A 6,211-nucleotide genomic window follows, 5' to 3' on the forward strand; every position below is an offset into this window, starting at 1 on the left:
CTTTATCATCCAACCTGATCTCCTATCTCATATACGGAATTTGGACATTGCTTATTATTCCAAAGGACTTGTTCCCCCAACTTTCCCAGGCGTCTTAAGAGACATGAGCCTCTAGGAAGCACTCATCATTTCAGGTAGATCTTGGCTCTCTTGTTTCTGTGAGCAGAAAAGAAGCACCAGTGCTCAATATCTTCCTTCCTTCTCTGCTGTTCTGCACCGGTGGGAGAGTAGGCACGTGTTTTGCCCAAAGGGTCAAACTTGGGAAGTCTCTTGCTTCAGACTGATATTCTGAGACATTTTGGGGTAGGGAGGGGAGTCATCTGATACCCTTCCATGCCTACTTTGTATTTTAGGTGGTTAAATGTTTTTCTGTGTCATCTCAGCTTCTGTGTTCACACTGTCTTTTGGTATTTATATCTAACGGTTTTCTCCTGCTTCCTTGAACAGCTCAAGTGCTGAGAGCACAGGCATCCTTGATGATCTCCACATTTCCTGTACTGTCTAGGTGCCTGAGCCCTGTTAAAGTGCAGTTACCACTTCCCAGATTTCTGACTCCTATCCTCACCTTCCACAAAGTGAAGTTTTTCGTCATGCTTCTGTCACACCAAGCCCTCGGGTCAGAATTGCTGCTCCTGACATAGCAGTTGGACTTAACCACTGACCTGTCTCACCCTGCCTTTGGCTTGGCAGATAAGGTCAGCAGAAACTGGAGACTGACTAAGAGCCAATTTTTCCACCAGAGCTTTAAATGAGATGAATGTAGAGTAGACGAAGAATAGCAAAGCTGTGGGAGGGGATGGTGACTGGTTCTGCAAGCGTGGTCCCTGCGATGTATGCCACTGCGTGACACCACTTGGAGGAGCAGTGGGAGCCATGCCATACCCTGTGACCCACTCATATTTTTCCACACTCCGCTATTTCCAAAACCCTGCAGAGGAGGTCTTCCTTCAGAAATTCAAATCAACATAGACCTGGTGCAGTCTACTTGTAGCATTTCTGTGGGACCAGTTTAATCCTGAGCATGGAGCAAAGGTTGTCTACATCCCAGAGATGTGCTGAAGTACTGCTTGAGCATTTGGAGAAGTTTGCTGATCACCTCTACAGGTATGCTGAACAATTCATTGCCCATCTTGAGCTCCAAAACTGGACTCTGTGCACTTTCTTCCAGGAAGATGAAAATACCAGTATTGGGAGTTGTAAATGTTTACGTTAATACCTAGAAATTACTGAGTGTCTTTCTAAGTCTTCTGCTAATAGAGTTGTGCCACGAATACAGCAGTCATCTGTTGTGATGTTCTCCTGCTTCTCAGGCCCCAGTGCAGATGTTTGGTTGTGGTCTTAGCCTAGCACATGGGAGTTTTTTGGATGATGCAGCTAATTTCTTAGTAGGCACCCCCCTGTATAGGCTCCTGCCCTCCCCATCTGCCTCTTCACATTTGCCCTGCTTTGATCTCTGTTGTCTTCTTGTATAATAAACTCTAATCAAGACTTTCTTGCTCTTTTCTCTATAAGAGACTGCGATAAACCTGTGCCCTGTGCTTTCTGCTGAACAGTGCTGCATCAGGCTTGACTGGGCCTTTGGTGTCCTAACGCGAGATTAACACCTCTTCCAGCAGCCTGGGTGATGGTACTTCTACCACTCTGCGGCATGCCTTAGGGAGCAATATCTCCATCTTTTGGGCATATTGGGTCTGCACAGCCTGGCCCTCAGCACTGTCTGTCTTTTCCTGAAGGTCTGAGAAGTCAAGAAGAGGGCAGAAGCTTACACAGGAGCCTGAGAAAGTTGGCAAGGACGTAGGAAAGACCCCGAGGCTCAACATGAGTGAGTGGTAGGCTCTGCTGCTTAGGCAATTGTGCTGTGCTTGGGAAGTATCCACCTCTCTTCTCTGCCTGCAAATGGAGCATCACCCGCTGGTGCTGTGGGCTGCCTGGCCTCCTGCACTATGATGGGGCAGTTGCATATTAACAGTCTCGTGATCCTTCCCAGACTCCTCTGGTGAGCTTTTTTTTTACCGCTGCCCCTTCTTCGGGTGTTTAGGGCTGTCCTGTGCATCCTACATGTGTTCTTCCTGAAGTTGCTGAACATGTTGAGGGAGTACTTGTTTTGCTCACAGTCATTCAACCTGCTTAACAGCTTGCTCTGCTCATTTGTGGGACAGAAGAGATGTTTGGGCCTCATCCTTCCACTGGGAACACAGAGCAGGAGCTCACATGAGCATGATTCCACCTTCTGCTGTTACATTTCAGTGGCTTCTCCAGATGTGATGTGCTGGGAGCAGCCAGGGAGTTTAGATCAAGTGGCAATAGATGTGCTTGAGGGACCTGGGGCAGACTAGTGTAAACGCTTGCGTGCAGGAACCAGAAATATCTATTGTCCTGTTCTTATTGTCTTGTGCGGGCATGTTCATGTAGGAGGACCCTGCAACATGTCGCTGAGACTGGATCCTGTTGGTGTTGGCGTGCTACTGCATCTCTCCCAGGAGGTTAGAGCTCCTTCATGCTTATTTAAGAAGCAAGGAGTCTTGCACATGCAAAGCCTTCATTAACGATTATGTCACTGCCTAAAGGAGTGAGCTGGGCTCGTTCATTCCTCGTCCCACCTGCCAGCCTCCTGGGCTGCTCCACATCCTGTCAAAACCAGGCATCTTAGGAGGATTTGCTCATTGTCCCACATCCTTCCCTTCATACCCTCTTCCTGCTGGTAACTAGACCCATTGATGTTACAACGCCCTATTCTATTTCTGTGTATCGCCTTTGGAAGGAGAGAAGGAAGAGGTGTCTGAAAGTGCTTTTTCACATGTTCAGTACAGGGCAGCAGCCTGGGGAAGAGGCACACTGTGGTCCTTCTCATGACAGCTCTGAATCGGCACCCTGAGCAGCTCAGGGCTGGACCTCGAAGGGCCGCCAGAGCGACTCCATGGCCACACGTTGGCTTCTCTACATGGCACGTGGGTGGTAGGGACCTCAGAGCGGCAACTGGGAAGAACCTATAAGCTGGGCACACCACTGAGCAAGGAGCCAGCAGAGGAGATAGGGTTGCCTGTCTTCCCTGCCGTCACTAGCGGTTAGATCATTTGGCCTATAGCTGGCAACTGGTGTCCAGTGCCCTCCTTCAGCTGAGTGGGTGCAAAGCTGTCTCGCCCCTGATTTGGAAGAGTCTTAACATATGAACAGAAAAAATGAAACAAGGAATTTGTGTGCTGCCGCTGTGTTTAGAAGAATGATTCTGTAATGCCATGGTCAGGAACCTCGGACAAAAAACTGGGAGACTTGACTTTGCACTGCTCTGTCTCTGAGTTCAGTGCTGACACAGATTTCAGGGCAGTAACTAAAATTTGGACTTATCTAGCTGCGCTTGCTGTTTACATCTGGCCGGTGAATTCTACACCGTGGAACATTGCTATGTAGATGCCTTCCAGAAATGCCCATAGATAAGTGTGTTTGAGCACCATGACGTTTTATGGTGGAAGATGTGGATTTCAGTCTGAAATAAAGGCGGCGGGGGGGGAAGCAAATCTGGCTTCTCGTGTTCCCGGGTGAGTGCTCTCCAAGAACTGTACTGTCATGAAACAAGTTGGCAGGCTCCCCGTCGTGGTTTAACCCCAGCCAGCAGCGAAGCACCACGCAGCCGCTCGCTCACTCCTCCCCCCTCCCAGTGGGATGGGGAGGAGAATTGGAAAAAAAGGTAAAACTCATGGGTTGAGATAAGAACAGTTGAATAACTAAAGTAAAATAAAATATAATACTAACAATAATAATAAAATATAATAATAATTGTAATGAAAAGGAATATAACAAAAAAAAAGAGAAATAAAACCCAAGAAAAGACAAATGATGCACAATGCAGTTGCTCACCACCCGCTGACCGATGCCCCAGCAGCGATCTGCCCCTCCCAGCCAACTCCCCCCAGTTTATATACTGGGCATGACGTTCCATGGTATGGAATACCCCTTTGGCTAGTTGGGGTCAGCTGCCCCGGCCATGCTCCCTCCCAGCTCCTTGCACACCGGCTTGCTGGCAGAGCATGGGGAACTGAAAAGTCCTTGGCTTAAGATAAGCGCTACTTAGCAACAACTAAAACATCAGCGTGTTATCAACATCATTCTCACACTCAATCCAAAACACAGCACTGTACCAGCTACTAAGAAGAAAATTAACTCTGTCCCAGCCGAAAGCAGGACACTCCCTTCCATTTGCGCTTGAAGAGGAAGCAGCAGGTACATTTTGTGGAAAGCCCAGGCAAGGTGTTTGTGTTTGGTGAGCTCCAAGAACATCTGTAGTGGGACACAAGAATGAAGTATTGCCTAATGCCTGGATCCTGACTGAGCCCAGGTATCAGCCAGGGACATTGACTTGGAAGTGGGACTTGGTGTGTGTGTTTAGCCAGGGGGAATTTTCCCCTTGTCTTTCTCTGTTGATTGCAGAAGGTGTGTAGACCACACTTCCAGATAAGATCCTTGCTTTTAGCTGGCAAAAACTGGCTGATGTGATTCCCACATCCTGTGGTGGCCGGTTATAGACATTTATCTCTTTGCCAGACAGCAGGGGCAGGATACCTCTCATCTAATTTTAGATGTCTGCATGGTAAACCTCTGTCACTGACTTTGGCAGCCTGAGCTCTCCTTCTGCTCAGTGGAGAGAGATAAGCGCTTCCACGGCACATTTCCTCTGACCTGTTTCAGATGTCTGCCGCAGGGTGAGGTAGCTGACTCCCCCGACATCTCTGCCTCTCCCCACCAACAGTGAAGAAGCCTAGCCTGACAAGCTCGGCTGGAGGTGTTTACATCGTATGTGCTTTCATGTGCTGAGGTCCATGAGAAATTACTGGAGGGGGAGTAGATCATTACCAAACACCAGCTGGAGACAGTGGAAATCCCTTCACGTTACAGAATCAGCAGCAGTTGTTTATCTGCCAGAAAACACGCGTTTGATGACCTTTTTAAAATTCACACTCTCTTCAGCTCTTTAGGAAGGCAAAAAGTAGGGTGATGTTACCCTTCTTTTATGTTATCACCAAGGTGATGTTATCACCCTGGCAAAGCAGCTCCAGAAAAAGGCTCATCATGTTATAGCCCCTTCCCTTTGTTTTTTCCCCGAACTTCCTTACATTGTAAGTGGCTGTTCACCGCACATTTTAAGTTAATGTTATCCTTTAAGCTGCTCTAACACTTATTTACACCTGTAACACTTCTATGCCAGCAGCTTTATTATAATTTTGTCCCATATCTATTGTCCATGGCTGCTAACTCTGCACCTGCTTTGCTGCATTGCAGCACAGCTCTGGCAGGCAACTTAAAATTTACCGATTAAATACACCTTTGCTTCTGTTCTTGCAGTTTGCACAGCCCTGGTAAGAGTTCATTCTGCCTTCAGGGATCTGAAGACTAGACAGCTAATCTAAACTAATCGTCCCACTCCAGCTGCAGCCCATGGAGAGTGATAGTCCCCTGGGGACATGATCCATCCCAGCTGGCTCAGAACTTAGTCTCCGAATGTGCTGGTTCACACTTAGGCATGGCTGTCTCTCTCCATTGACCGTAGCCCGGTGATTATTAGAGAGCAGACATTTACCTTTTAGATGACTTAATTTAGCCTGGATGAATTTAATCTACAGGGTTTTTGTAACTTGTAGATAAAAGGCTCGCTGATTAGATCAACTATCCAGCCAGTTCTTCGTTCTCTGGTTAGCCTCTGTGGAGTTTAGTAGCTCCAGGGTGAGCTGAATGGGGTGGGGGAGGCCTGCATTGCAGTCTGAGGACTCCTGTGTGCCTCCTGCGCATGACTTCCCATGTACTGCATTGTGTTCTGGGTGGTGCGTTCCTAACACGGCGTTTTCAGTCACATATTAATGTCTGCTTGTATTCTTTCTCCAAAAATAGCTCCGTGATGCTTTTGGGAAGCTGGCGTTAACTAATCCCAAAATACACTGCGTGTGGACAGTATCATCGTTCACAAAGCACCAGACTCCTCAGTTTGAATGTCCCTTCCTTGAAGGATTTCCAGAGAGATGCTAAAAGACCACATCAGCTATTGCTCTTGTAGCCTGTGGTATCTAATGACATGATCTCTGCTAAGATTCCTGCTGTGCTTCATACAAACGCTGTGAGCCTGTGATATCAAAAAAGATGGTGTTTTGGCTTCTCTGCCAGGTGCCAGTCCAGCAGAGCCCAGGCTCCCAAGAAATGCTAAGGAGGAGCGTTAGCCATCGTT

The sequence above is a fragment of the Gymnogyps californianus genome, chromosome 17, assembly GCF_018139145.2.
Source record: "Gymnogyps californianus isolate 813 chromosome 17, ASM1813914v2, whole genome shotgun sequence".
NCBI lineage: Eukaryota > Metazoa > Chordata > Aves > Accipitriformes > Cathartidae > Gymnogyps > Gymnogyps californianus.